A 15,042-nucleotide genomic window follows, 5' to 3' on the forward strand; every position below is an offset into this window, starting at 1 on the left:
CGTCTATTGCATTAATTGTATTGTTCATGTAGTGTACAGCCACCTTTATTCTATATTCCTGCCTCTGCATTCCATTGTGATGAGTATAATAAAATTTCCAGAAAAACACACCTACCCATCACCTTGCTGCATTACTGTCTCCTAATCTTCCTATGGAAGATGATCTTGTCATCCATTCCTTTGTCCATACCCTGTATTGTACTGACCAGTGCATTACATTGACACTTCAGTGAAAACAATGGACTTTAAATGAAAGTGGTAAGTCCGTATAGTACTAACAGTCCTAAAACATAACTCCACATTATGAATGTAGCAGACAAACCTTTTTTCTATAAATGAATGTCAGTGACTGGTAATTGTTTGAGACACGTGAGTCAACAGGCTACTCCTAGTTTAATAGATATTAGGATTGTCATTATTATAAGACTGATTAATGTCTGAAATGTGACTCAGCTACTGTACTGTGAAAAATTTAGGCTACAGAGTCTGGAGAATAGGCTTTTATGTGAATCAGTCGACCCTTTAAAAACAAACAAAAAACGAATTCTGCGAGACTTTGCCAGAGGAATTTTTCCTTTTTGTCATGTCCAGCATAGCTGTAATAGCCAGTATATATATTTCCAGGATATATATGGGGTATACACAAGGGTTGGTAAAATAAGTAGTCTAGGTAAAAACTAAGGCAAGGTTCTCCTAACCATATCTGAAATGGTGGTTCTGAGGCCCTGGACAGTATAAGTGGCCCTTCTGCCACTCAAATTAACCTACCCCAAATAAATTCAGCCAAGAGGGTTGAGTTAGTCTGCTTTCCTGTTTATCTTCCATGTCCAGTTATTCTCAGTTTAGGAAAATCCTAATCCTTCATCCTCCAAAATGTAATTTCAGTACTATTGACTCAACCAGCCCAAAGCTGGGAAAATATCATGGGCTTTCAAACAAAACTTGTTAATAAAGCCAGTACAAGTCCCAGAATGATAAATGAAGTTTTTTATCCAATATGAGGGACCACTGAAGGTCAGCTAGAAGATCCAGTGTTACATAGAATTTTAAAAGATCACTGTTGTTATAGTAGGGGGATATATGTATTTGAGAACTCAAAGTAAAGCAAATATATAGCCAGAAGAAACATAATGGCAGTATATTGGAAGAAGTACATGTTACTGAACATTGCCAGTTCTCTTTATTGTTGAGCACATTTACATGGGTATTTTCTTCATGTTAGTAACTGGATTTAATAATATAAATGTGTCAATGAGTAAACTAGCATCAATCATGTCAGGTTGGAGCTTCAGCGGCTCTAAAATATTCTCAGTTTTCTACACCAGGCCAGGTGGAATTTTGTGGCCGCTCCTACATGGCTGCTTAGTGTCAGTTGTAAGATATTCACAGTAACAAGCTGACAGCCCATGCTTGCAGGGAGTAACCTACTGAGTCATACGTACCTCAAACAATTAGTAGTCACCAACACGTATTAGTGAATTCTAGCTTCACGTGCTGTATTTATGTAAAAAGGGTATTAGGATAAAGGCATTCATTAAGGTGGAAGGCAATGCAACAATCTATGCTATCTTTAGCAATCATTATTGTTATCGTTATATATAATGTTATATGGAGCTGTAATATTTTGGGGAAAAAATCTTCATTAAAAAAATTTGACTGAGTTGATTGAACTACTTTTTCATAGACTTCTACAAACAAACATGCAATGCTGTCACTGCAGTAACACATGGTCCTAGCTTCCTCCTGTATGGCTTAAAATGGCTGCAATGGGCAGCTGTCACCTTGTTGGCTAAGGTGACAGCTGCCATCTCCCAGATACATTTCAGCATGATAGGTGGGCTGAGTAACCAAAACCAAAGTGCAGAAGGGGGTGGGCAAGCCAAAACCTAGTGAGGAAATGTAATATTTACATATTACTACAACATTCTAGGTTAGAGCAGTCTTGGAGTGATCCAAGAGGCATTTGCAAGTATGTTTAGGCACCGGGTAAGTGGGCAGATTTACAAATTTGAATGTAAAATTGCCACACACTGCAGTACACTTGACCCCCAATTCTTCCCTAAAAAAAAAAACAAAAATCCTCTATAACATTTACCGGGCTCCCAGGGTAAAAAAAAATTGCTAGTTGCTAGAGTCGATATTGAAAAGCATTTGACTCATTGACAGTGTTAGAGACAGAACTGGGCACTTGAAGAATAATTTTGATGTGAATTGGCCCTGATTTAAAACTTCCCCCTGATGTTTTAGAACTTTTATCCTATGGAAAATTTTAAACCAGCGGTCGACAACTGGTGGTCTACGAGAAAATTTTGGTAGTGGCGGCTCTAGCTGGTGCTCCCCACAACGGGGTCAGGAGAAGGGCGGGTTGTGTCATCGTGACATCACCCTGGGGGAAGTTTCTTCCCCTTTGAGTAACACACGGCTCCCCACACTAGCACGGTCCAGAGTCTGTAAATGTAGTGGTCTGCAAGGTCCAAAAGGTGGGCGACCACTGGTTTAAACTATGTGTATCCTAATTACTAAATTAGTCCCTCTGCAGAGTTGAGCCTGCCAATGAAAACCATTTAAGGCAACTTCTAATAATGATGTGGCAACAAATCTGACTTGATCTTGAATTTGGGGCACTTTTGCCTCTGTCATGTGGGATGCGCCTGCTTGTGCTAGAGGTGGATGAATAAAATGTAGTGTGTGGCTATTAGGATTGTCAATGGTGATTTACAAATCTGTGACTTCTCAATCAGAACATGGCCACATGTAGTCCTGCTTTCAGGATTGCAGCACCACTACTGTTGATGAAAGCTTTTATTAAAATATCGTGCACATAACTGGAAGATTGGAGTCAGCAGAGCTTCATTTTATTAAGCAAAGTAAAATATCCTTAGTAAGGAGATAATTCACTTTGCTAGGTGAACTGTCTATATTCTTTTAGTAAATCACCTCTAATGAGTACACCTCTGTAATGACACATTAATAAATGTATTTTTTAATGCAAGCAGTGCATACCAGCGAAGGAGCAGCACAAGGAGCCAGCCAAGTATGGCGTAGTGCAAGGATTATTCTCATAGGAGGAGACAGCAATGTAACAGAGAGATTAGCCCATCAATTAATTATTTCTTTTTCTATGTGCAGTCACTGGTATAGGGGAAGAGACCTGTATATATATAAAATCTAGTAGGATGCCAAAAGTTTGCAAAACAGATCATCTTGTGCAGTAGTTGGTACTATATACATTGCTGAAACAATGACGAATGATTATCAAACAAATAGATAATTGGGATTTTTCTACAATCTACATAGCACAGTCTTTACCTGCACTTGTGGCTATTAGAGGTAACTGGATATTGACATCGCTGTTTACTTTCCTTTCACAACCAAGGTGTGTTATGTTAGTTATATGCTAGTTTACATGGAGACCCTGGCAATAACAGAATGAGCAAAAGAACAAGCAGTGTTTGTGGGTAATAATACTCTTATGCTAGTACACTGACATGGGATAATATTAACAGAACGTTCTGTTCTTACAAGGGTCCCAAGTTGTTGTTGTCTGAGTGCATGGAACCACAGTCACCCGGTTCATCTTTACTTACATACACTGGTGTGGTAGGGTTATACCCCCATCTCCTGGCTGCTAGGCAGTATGATGATTTTCCTAGGTAAGAAAAAGCCAACTGCAAGTAGGTTAGAAGATTCTGGGCCCCATACTATGTAAACTTTCTGGGCCCCCACCCCAGCATTACACTTAATCAAATTTCATGTAGTGAATACATGCATACAAACATAATGAGAATTCAGCCAGCATACAAAAAAGTGGTACTGTGCAGAGTTTTTACATACAGAAGAACAGATCACAATTACACATGCATACAGAATAAGAGAGGAAATATATATATATATATATATATATACACACACACACACACACACACACACACACGAGAGTTATGAAATAACACATTTATTCAACATATTCCCGTTGAAAAACGTTGCCCCTTCAGGTGTTTCTTCAAATTCGGGAACAGAAAATAGTCCAAAGGGGCCAGGTCAGGTGAGTAGAGGGGATGGTGGACCAATTGGAAACCCAGGGTGTTCAATTTGGCAGCCACAACGTTTGACCTGTGAACAGGTTCATTGTCCTGCAAAAACAGGATCCTATTGGTCAACTTTCCATCGCATTTTGTCTTAATTGCCTCCTTCAGCTGGTCCAGGTGGTTAGCATAATACTGTCCGGTGATACTAGAGCCCTGAGGTAGGTAGTCCACCAACAGAATATCCTCTTTGTCCCAGAAAACAGCCGCGGGGAACTGCTGTGGCACCATTCCTTTGACTGTTCCTTGGTTTCAGGATCATAGATGTGGAGCCAGGTTTCAGTCACTAACCTGGCCAAAAAATCCTGTGCAGCTTCAAAATGGGCCAAAACGGCTTTGGATGCTTCAATTCGTTCCTTCTTCTGGTCACTGTTCAAACATTTTTGCACCCACTTCGCTGAAAGCTCATGTAAGTCTAGGATAGTGGTGATAACAAACCCAACACGCTCCCGTGAGATGTCAAGTATCTGGGCTACCATTTTGCGGATATTCACCGGTCCTCATTAATCAGCTCATTGACAGCATTGCAGGTTGCCGGGTCAGTTGAGGTCCGGGGGCGCCCACTGCGGGGCTCATCCTCAACCGTGAAATGCCCAGTCTTGAAACGAGATATCCAGGTTTTGACAATGCTTTATGAAGGACACTTCTCCCCAAGTTTTTGTGACAACTCAGCGTGAATGTCCTTTGCTGATTTCCCTGGAGAAACAAAAACTTCATGACGGCCCATAACTAAAAACAAAGCGATTTTAAGAATCGCAAAGACCTGATATTTGCACAGTTACATACTAAGATATTAGGCTGTTATATTCCCCCACATTCATTTTTCTATTTCATCTGAAGGGGGCAAAGCCAGGAACTTCTCAGCACCCCCTCATACACACACACACAGGAATAGCCTACACTAAGGAATCTTGTGGTAAAGTTGGGGATCGCCTAGGTTAATACTACTTGGTATATTATGATATGTTGACCGTGATTAGTTTATTCCCTTTTCATGGCCATCATTTTTTTTTAATTTGTATATTTTACATTAAGTAGTGGTATTGTTGGGGGATGATTTTTTCTTGTTTAAACTGTTATGTGTTTGTTTTGTATTTTTATTTTGTGTATGATGTTTTAGAATTGTCAATAAAAAGAAATGAAAAAAACAAATATGAAGGTGTTGAAGCTAATCAGGAGTGGGTTTATTACCAATAGAAGGTCAGAATCTCACAAGCTAGGTACACATGTGCAATGGTTCTGGTCTGATAATTGGCTCAGGGTTGATATCAGACGAAAATCATTTGTGTGTACAGTGCCTGTTGTCCATCATTTGAACGACCATCCTGGCAGATCCACGGACGATGAACAACAAACGATTGTAATGAAAGTGAAGGGGGAGAGAGCGCAGCGGGGCGCCGCTCTGTTGTTCTCCCCCTCCCCTCTCCATAGAGCAGAATGGTGTAGCACTTGTTCATGCATCGTGCAGTTGTTAGTCGTGGGAAAGGATTGTGAAAGATCCTTTCTAACAACAATTATTGCACGTGTGTACAATGCCAAAATGAACCTGTTTTTGTCAATGCAGGGCAAAACAACAGGTTTACTTTAATAACAGCTTTACTAACATCTTTTTTACCTGTTGTTTGATGCCCATTGTTCTGTTTAGTTAGACTTTAGCAGGGTGACGTTTACACATAGATGACGATCTTGTTTCCACTTCATGTCGCAGTGTTAGTTGGTTAAGGAGCCAGTCACAAGCATGTCACCAGCATGAATAGCCAGATTGAATGGGGATGAGAAGCAAGTCCTGAATTTACAGATAAGATGCAGATATTGTCACACCCATGACTTTAGATACATCTGCCTCTCTGTAGCTAACGAATCCAAAAGATCTCTATACACTTAACAAAACTATTGCCCATTACCAAAAAGTTTTGGCTTTTCTCCCTAAATTATCCCTCCACTTGTAAAATGTTGTACTTATCTGTATAAATATATTTTTCTTGTGTTATTGAATACTACTTTTAAATAAAAATGTGTTCCTTATCAAGCTTAAAAGGCCAAAATTTTAGTACTATTCCAATTTTAAAATGAACCTCTCCCAGACCACCAAAACTAAACTAAAACCCCCCTTGCTTCTTCAGGCCTGCTCATCATCCTAAAACTATCAGCAATAGAAGACACAGCCATTGAGTGTTGTTGTCCATAACTTGCAGCAAGAAGAGACACAAGCATGTACTGTGTGTCCACCCCTCCCACCATTAGGGAAAGCATTTTGGAAGGGAGTAGAGTAACTTTGAGTTGGCTGATTAGTTCCAGATTATGATCAAACCCTTGGAAGATGCTTGGGTCACTTAATTGCACAATTGTATAGCCACCATTAAATCCAGACATGCTGACAAGACATGATGTGTGACATGATGACAAGGGACAGCTTTGATCCTTTTGTTAAGTCATTTATCTTAGTTATAATGGTGATTGGGAATGGTCTTCTTGTGTTCATGTGATATACATGTAAAAGAGATTAGCCTAATGTAAATAAATGTATCAGTGCATTGTGATCTGATTAAGATGTATAATCTTATCAGTGTGTGTTAAACTATTTTGGCAGACAGATATTTTATCTTTATAATACTGAGTCAGGGACAGTCTGTACAGGCAGGAAAAGGTGTCTGAGATCAGGTACTCAGGTGTAGGTGCAATTGGTACACAAGAGTCAAGCAATGATGGTTTGCCTACTAAGCCAATGGCAGCCATATAAAAAGCCAGGAGGCTGAATATATACTTCCTGACCAAAAAAAAGTCCCCAAGCCTTAGGAGAAGTTTTTCGTTCTGTTTTTTTTTTTCAGTTGGTAAAGTCAAGTTTAAAAAATGTTCTATCTACCTCAAATACTGAATGATCATACTGATCAAATTTTTTCGATATTTTCATTTCTTCCCTGATGGAAGAATATTGTAAGATGACAATGCCAGGATTTATTAGATTCAAATTGTGAAAGAGTGGTTCAGGGAGCATGAAACATCATTTTTACGCAAGAATTGACCACTACAGAGTCCAGACCTTAATCCTATTCAGAATATTTAACATGTTCTGGAGAAGACTTAACGCAGTGGCCCAAATATCTTATCAGTACGAGATCGCAGGAAAATTACTCTGGATGGAAATAAATGTTGTGACATTACATAAGCTTTTTGAAATGATACCAAGGACAGGCAGTGTATTTTAGCATAGATAACCTGAATAGTCCCTGTAAGAGTACCGGCCTTTGGGTTGTAAATACTTTTTAATTGAAAGTAGGCATATTCTTAATGCACCAAAAACATTTTACCAAGCCATTCCTGACCCCTTTTTTTTCTTTTTATGCCTGGTTTATACAGAATTTTTTATGCATATAATTGTATGTATGTGTTTAGCTAGGGATTTATAATCTTGCTCTTTTTTAGCAGAGGAAAATGCCTCTGAGGGCTCTATTTATAAAACAGGGAATCTGACATTCCCTCAAACATTCCCTGATGAGAATCAATTACTGCCATTGAAACACACGGACCTGGAAGATTCCCACAAGGGAATGTCTTATTCTCTGTTTTATAAATAGAGCCTAACTTGTTCTTAAAGAGCCAGAAAAGTCCATACCATTATAAAAAGGAAAGATTTGTTGGCATTTATGCGAGTTGTAGAGTTAGTAAAGCTGCGTACACATGTGCAATTCTTGTTGTTGGAAAGGATCTTTTATGATCCTTTCCAAAGATAGGAACCACGCAATGCATGAACGAGTGATGTACATACAGCACCTCTATGGAGAGGTGAGGGGGAGAAGGATGGAGCGGCACCCTGCTGCTCGCTCTCCTCCTTCTTTTGCGCTAGGATCGTTGATCGTCCGTGGATCTGCCAGGAGGTATCAACAGTCAATGAACGATGCGGGCTGTACACACGCCAGATTCCCGACCGATATCCGCACTGATCCAAATAAAATTTGACGTGTGTACGTAGCTTATGACATTGCACTCTGTTTTCTCTGCAGAATAAAAATGCAACACCCTGAAATGGTCAGTATACAATGACAAACTTCCTTTCTCAATGTTTGCTTACAATGTCATCACTGTTTTCAATTGTGCTAGTTTATTACTGTAGATTGTGGTGCAGTGTACTAAGCAAAATAGTGTAGGTGTATTTTTTAGTGCATTGTAGGCCTCACAAGAATCAACCTCTCCTCTAGTAACCTCTATTTACATGCATTGAATTGTTTATTCATGTTCTAGTGGGTGTAATGGGGTGTAGAAACCCATGAAATCTAGTTTTTAAGCCAGAGAAAGAAACTTAGGATCAAAATTAATTTTGTGGACAGATCTTCCTGATTCATGAACACTTGTTACTTCTTAGAGTATCAATATTTATATATATATATATATATATATATATATATATATATATACAACATATTGTATGCAACATACAATAATAATTTTGGCGGACTAACAAAATTCTTTGTTGCATTCTTCTTATACAGAAGTAACCCTTATAAGTTTTTGTGTTGATCCATCTTCAAACCTGTAAAACAATATTTTCTATTCTGGCCCCACCATGCATATCACAGCCGGCCAAGATCTGAAAGAGACCTAATGGGCACCTGTCATGGGAAAAATATGTAGACTTTTTCTGAGAAATCTAGTTCCCTTACTTTCTAAGTTACTGATCCAAAAATGTATACAGCAAGTGGAGAGACAGTGAAGACAAAACTCCTAATCTGTATATTGTTGCTGCATTTAGTGGCAAGGAAGCCAAGCAATTGTCATCAATTATTAAGTCAACTGTGGTATCCCAGCTGTTTCTCCTCTGAGAGGCTTCCTTTAAAAAATAAAAGGAAGAAAAAAAAACTATTTTATTGGGGGGTGTAGCTGCATTATAACATCTTAAACACAATGTCAATGTTGTAATGATAAAAGCTGCAGTATCTGTGCTCCTTTAATTGAGGGGGAGTATTAAAGAGTAATCAAAACTGAAACTCATTGCAGGGTATTCCTGTAATTTGCTTTGTGATCAGCCAGTCACATTTACAGAAAGTAGGAGTTAGGGGGGAATTCTGTACACAACAGTCCCATGGATGAACCATGCAACAAGTACATTAATATTCCACTAGGTGGCGGTATTGTTCCAGACATGCAGATTGCTGGGAGCCTCCAATACTAAAAACAATTACATCCAGACCATTGTTTCCTAAACTTTTAGGGGGGATGTCACATCATCTATACTTAATTGGCCTGAGCATTCAAAATTAGACTTGCTGTCAATGTTAATATTAGAAAAAGGACCATAAAGCCTATTTATTTATGTAAGGCATCATTTTTCCCTCATTTACCATCATCAACATCAGAAATATTAAGAATATCTTTATATTTAAAGGATGAACTCTGCTAAGAACTATTTAGAACTGTTACTTTCCATACCTGCCACCAAGCATGTCCTAAAAGCCCCAGTAACTTTCAATGTAAAAATGCAGTTTATGGGGTACCTTTGCTTTTATTGATCATAAAAGAAGTAAAAATGGACCTTTGGGGTGTCAGGTTTAGGGGATCAACTAATTCATGTTAAAAGATACTTCATCCCTAAAAGAAGCCCAATCTGGTAATAGGATATTGTAGCTCCAAACAGCTCTGTACTTAGAAACCATGGAAAATGTTTGGTTTAGACCAGAGTTCTCCTTTAATGTATGAAATGAGAGAGATTGGTCTTCAGGAGTTGGTCTCAGGAAGCTTTTGCTGACAAGTCCTAGGCTCAGAGAAGACACCATGATGAAAGCAACAATGATTGTGTTATCACGCTGCACCTGAGACACAGATAAGGAATTTCCACACTTTACTGTCTCTTGGCTCCTCACTGACAACAGCTGTGATGTTTGAGTTAAGGAAAAAGGAAAACAAAACAGTAGTGGGATCTCTAGGTCTTTCTAATTTTTTGTGTAAAGAGCTGAGATTAATACAGAATAGTACCAACATTGCTCAAACTGAGCAACAATCCTTCCCCATTGTTATCCATATCGTATATGCAGTGAATAGGTCTATGTCTAAATTATGCAGTAAGAAAGAAAGAAGCACACCTAGTAATAGTAAACCAGAAACAGCCACATCCCAAAGTTCAACATATAAGGAATATTTTTGGAGAAGAAAGATTTGGAAAGCGGAACATTCAAGGGCTATGTCTTTAAAATTCAATACATTTTATTATATGAAAATTTGGAACACACAACGTACAAAATAACATTTTAAAATCATAAAAGTTTCACAAAAGCTCATGAACAGTGAGTGTCACAAATATAGTTACATACTTCCCCAAAACCAAAGGAGAAGAGAAAAGGGTAACCTTAATTTGACACTTAAGGTTGCTTCCTCAGGAATGACAGTGACATTTGGATACACTGAGCAAATCTAAATAATATACAAACATCAAGTAAGCAAAATATTTCTGATTACAATATCAATACATAGACATCACATATACAAAAACTTACTATGAATCTCTTATTCTCAAGAGAAAGTGGTTGTAAAACAAAGCTGCACCTCACATCCACCAGGCGTGAACACCAGCGCCCCAGCCATCTTTCTGAATATCAGCAGTATCTAGATAGTATAAAAGTTTTTTTGAGACCAATGAAACGGATTGGATCCTCTTTATACTGCTAATTTACAGGGTCTGTCCCTAAACCTGAATGTAATAGATTGCAGCTAGTTTGACATTAAAGAAAACTTTATTCTGGGTAAACGATTAAAAAGTCTATATTAATCTATATTGTTACCAGGAACTATGTCTAGTTATCATTTATTTTGATCTTCTATGACATGCAATACTGTCCACCTTCACATATGAGAAATAACACCTAAAGTCCCAAAAGAAGCCAAATTGAGGGTTTTATCATTGCTGATTGCTGTCCTTTCTCAATGCACTGCCCTGATGGGTATTTCCCTGTGCAATATCATATAACCCTCCCTGGCTATGTTATTCCCCGCAGATTATTATGGAGATGGCATTACAAAGGTCACTCTATGTCTCACCCTTGATGTTGTAGGCAGAGACAAGGAGGTTAAGGAATGCCATTAGGATTTAGACATTTAAAACTCTAACTGTGACCAGCATTTAGAACACAATCCTTAATTACATGCTTAATTCCTTGGATTTATTTGTTCTTGTTCCTATATGTTGTAGAAATGCTGTATATTGTAGAATAAACACTCATTCAGATGGGCTTTGCAAACCACATGCTTTTTCTCTAAAAGAAACATTATGCTAAGTGCAAAATAATGAAGAAGTAAAATAAAATATAACACATTATTTAATATTATATTGTAATACCTGCTTGCTCCGAATGCAGCACTTTGTCTAACTCACTCAAACACTGTGTAATATATGCTTTAAACTCACTAAAAATGTCATCATCATTTGCTGCAGCAAGAAACTCTGGAGAATAGATGATGATATGCAACACTTTGACACAAAGGTAGTGTGGTGACATTCACTTTACTTCATAAAGCAATGTGAAAATGTAAGTATTTCATGTCAATTATTGACTTTTTCAACATATTTAAACAAGTAAACCTAAGAGCTTCATTTAAATGCCACCTGCAGCTAAATGCAATAAATTTGAATAAAAACAAAATGTGGCTTTTCAATCATTTACTTAGTAAAGATATCAATATTTCTATGATGTGTTATAGGAAAAGTAAGTATGACTTCAAATCTAGAATCTGGTATTACCCCTTTAGTAAAAAAAAACTTCTTGTAGGTATTTTGCCTAACTACCCTCTGCTCTCTGACATCACCTCAGTTTTTATCATTTCTGTGCTAAATTCATTCCATTGTAAAATGTTTGTGGATTTCCTAGTGTTTATTTTCTGCTTAAAATCTCACAATAGCATTTCAATATTTTAAAGATGTTAAAATTAGTGCTCTGTTACTTCATTTTGATTTATTCCTTAAAAAGTTGATTTTTAAAAAGTGTTTCACATCAATATAGTGCTGAAAAATCAATTTCTGGTTTAACTTTAACTTTCAGACATATGGTTTACATTCTCATTGAGCACAGTGTGATATGGAGTGGAATTCTGAACTGACTCAATACTTACAAATTTCCTAGGTCCTAAAGCTACGTACACACTTCCAATTATTATCGTTGGAAAACGAACGACGAACGTTCATGCACGATATATACGAACGATCGTATAGCACCGATCCTGCACATAGAGTTAACGACACGATCGTTCGTAGATATTGTACACACAATAGATACGATCGTTTAAGCGATAGAGGAACTATGTGCACGACAGGAAAGTGAACGGACGTTCGTTCATCACGCATGCTCTGAACATGGACGATCAACGAACGACCGTACACACGAACGATGTTCAACGATCGTCGTCCAATCCGATCCGTCGGTCCGGTCGTTCGTTTCCAGCGACTTTCCTCGTTCGTCGGCGTCGTTGGTTACTTTTTTACGAACGATTTTTTGCCCAATCGATCGTTCGTCGTTCGATTGGAACGATAAAAATTGGAAGTGTGTACGCACCTTAAGATGGCAACAAATCCAACAACATAGCATTTTAACAGCACAGTTGATAAGAGGTTCTTCTCCTGAAATGCTGTCTTTAGTTTACATCATATATGTCTACTGTGACAAACAATGTTTTCTTTTGTTCATCAGTCCATAGCACCTTGTTCCAGGTTTGATTTTTGTGTATGTGTCCAATAGGCCTTAAGACTATTATGGGAGAACATGGTTGATCCAACAATCCTGGATGAAAACAATTGTCAGCTAATAGCAAATGCTTTTTAGGAAATCCATTCCAGGTTTGTCCAGGATAGTATATCTTCTTCAGTCTGTATTACAGAACTGTATTACATCAGGCCCCCAAAATACCTTGGATAATAAAGACTTTTCCTGGTATACCTCCTATGCAGGGAGGTTACATTCATGCAATCCTTTTCTAAGTGTACATGCATGCATTTGACACCAAATGTTACCTGCAGAATTGATTTCCATGTATTGGTGTTGTTGGATACTTAGCAATACATAGCCAGATCCGTGGCTGGATTTGCTGGGTTGGCCAATCCTGGACAATCTAGCAGTCATTTCAAATGTATATCACTCATAGTAACAACTTGTGCATGTATATCAAACATAGTAACAAATTTTGGATCATTTTACTTACAGTGGAATGATTAATTTTAAATAAAATTCCAATTTTAAATGATTTATAGTAATTTCTGAGAACCATAAGGAGTTTTTTTGATTATGACATGTAGATATATGAATAGCAAATATATAAAACCCACACAGAAATATAATTGGCATCTAATCTAGAAGTCTACATTCATGAATTTAAAATTGTGCTAAATGTAGTGATCTGCTTATTTTTACCATGTGACAAATCTGCGTGATTGTTAATTGTTTGTTTTTATATGAATACAAAATAATATTTGTATGTGTCGTATATAGTATATTACCTTCTTCTAAAGGCAGTGTTGGAATGAAGATCTAATGTTTGCCTGAGAATATGGTCCTTTGATATCATTAAGTCAATAAATGTTATTATTACAAGCTATTTTTAAATGTTGAGTATGACCAACTTGTGATGTTTATTTAATATTAAGTTTTGTATATAACATGGAAGGGTTTAAACCTCTGGTTATCAAACTTATGTTATAGTTATCGAACCAAGATTGCCTTGCTAATAAAATAGATAGAACCAAATGACAATCTAGAAAATTGCAAGCTTGTTTGAAAAGATGTGACCTCATTTTGTGCGATTGTTTTATGCAGCAAATCAGAAACTGTGAATTCAGCTCGCACTGTTTCCTACATAAACCCCAGATACCCCTACAGAATCCTCTTTTTACCCCACATATTTATGTATACCTAGAGGTAGACAGGATTTTCCTCCAGGCACCAATATATTTGATTTCTGATAACTGAATAATACCCATTTTACAACAATCCAAGACCTTTTAGAAGGAGCTGAATAAATATTTTATATCTTTACTTCTTTTCTTAAGATAATTCCCAACCAAGGAAACAGTACTGCTTCCTAAAAGGTGTTACAAATCTTATTATCTGAGATCAAGGGCTTGTATGACCCATTACAACATGGCGTAGTTTTACATATGTACCCATACTACCTACAGCTTGCACTGAAGTGGTGCGAGCCCTGAGAAGGGCCACGGAGCAGAGTAAATACCCAGGTCTTCTCCAGAGCCTCTAGTGGTGAGGATGTTGTGCTGCTGGTTACTGCCAGGTTGTGGCCCGGGGTCGAAGGCAGACTACAAGCAAGAGGGGTCAGGCCACAAGCCAGGGGCAAATACCAGGGATCCAGGAAATAGACATCCTTGACACAGGGGCCACCGCAAACACAGGGAATACAAGAGACACTGAGATAACCACAGACCGAGAGGAACACTGGAACAGCACAATGGAAACAACAGACTGGGCAACAAGGGGTTACACAGGAGCTGGTCAGGGAAAGCACTGAATTAACCAACTGGTATATAGGAAATGCTCAGCAGAGCTAGGGGGCTTGGCACTTGTGGGGACATGTTGCACCAACGCTGAGTGCTGTGTCTGAGCTAACTAAACAGCTAAGAATGATTAAGAGGCTATTTCCATATTACCCAGTGGGATGAGCAAAACTGATTAAACTTGGAAGAGCCGGAATGCCCAGGGTCAGAACCGCCTGCATGTGCAGGAGAGAGGCGCCCGTGCATTAGCAAAGAAAAAGTAAGTGTTTGAGCCCTAATAAACTAACCTTTATGGTTTATTACATTGATTTTTTAATGGCAACATTATTGTGAGACTTTTATTTAAAAAAAATTGCTGAACATCATTATTAAAAAAGTTAGGAGACCCGTAATGGACCTATATGATCACAATTAGGGTCTGTAGGGTTAACAGCAGTCTGCCTGCAACATGCGTGGGAGGATTCCTGGGGGCCAGCA

This window comes from Pyxicephalus adspersus, chromosome 6 (genome assembly GCF_032062135.1).
Source record: "Pyxicephalus adspersus chromosome 6, UCB_Pads_2.0, whole genome shotgun sequence".
Taxonomy (NCBI): domain Eukaryota; kingdom Metazoa; phylum Chordata; class Amphibia; order Anura; family Pyxicephalidae; genus Pyxicephalus; species Pyxicephalus adspersus.